This window comes from Seriola lalandi, unplaced genomic scaffold (assembly GCF_002814215.2).
Source record: "Seriola lalandi dorsalis isolate HSWRI2012SDOR001 ecotype SW California unplaced genomic scaffold, Sedor1 jcf7180002054368, whole genome shotgun sequence".
NCBI classification, from domain to species: Eukaryota; Metazoa; Chordata; class Actinopteri; order Carangiformes; family Carangidae; genus Seriola; species Seriola lalandi.
Window position 1 is genome coordinate 7,943 of NW_019524921.1, and position 1,075 is coordinate 9,017.

Sequence of the window (1,075 nt, forward strand, 5' to 3'; positions counted from 1 at the left end):
GACGGGCAGAAAGCAGGAGCCAGGCCGCGCGGGAGGAGGGGGGAGGGAGAGGGGGAGGAGGGGTGTTGACGGTGGATTTTCATTAGCAGGGTTTTTATTTAAAGAGACAGAGACCAGAGACAAGAGTCCAGGGACCGGAGACCAGAGTCCAGGGACCGGAGACCGGAGACCAGAGTCCAGGGACCGGAGACCAGAGACCAGAGACCAGGGACCAGATACCAGAGTCCAGGGACCAGAGACCAGAGACCAGAGACCAGGGACCAGATACCAGGGACCAGATACCAGGGACCAGATACCAGAGTCCAGGGACCAGAGACCAGAGACCAGAGTCCAGGGACCGGAGACCGGAGTCCGGAGACCAGATACCAGAGTCCAGAGTCCAGAGACCAGAGACAAGAGTCCAGGGACCAGAGACCAGAGACCAGAGTCCAGGGACCGGAGACCGGAGACCAGAGTCCAGGGACCGGAGACCAGAGACCAGAGTCCAGGGACCAGATACCAGAGTCCAGGGACCAGAGACCAGGGACCAGAGACCAGGGACCAGATACCAGGGACCAGATACCAGAGTCCAGAGACCAGAGACCAGAGTCCAGAGACCAGAGACCAGGGACCAGATACCAGGGACCAGATACCAGAGTCCAGGGACCAGAGACCAGAGTCCAGGGACCGGAGACCGGAGACCAGATACCAGAGTCCAGAGTCCAGAGACAAGAGTCCAGGGACCAGAGACCAGAGACCAGAGTCCAGGAACCGGAGACCGGAGTCCGGAGACCAGAGTCCGGAGACCAGAGTCCAGGGACCAGGGTCCAGAGTCCACAGACCAGAGACCAGAGACTAGAGTCCGACTCTAAAACTCTGTAAAAAGAGTTGACATGAATATTTAACTACTTAATTGAACTGTTAATTAAAAGTGCATATAGGATTATTAGTGTCTCAGTGATTTATTACCGGATGCTGCTTTCATAGAAAAATACATTTTACATACAATTTTTAAAGTAAAGCTCCTCACATCAACACAACACAGAAACAAGAAAATAAAAGATATTTCAGTGTGTGTGTGTGTGTGTGTGTGTGT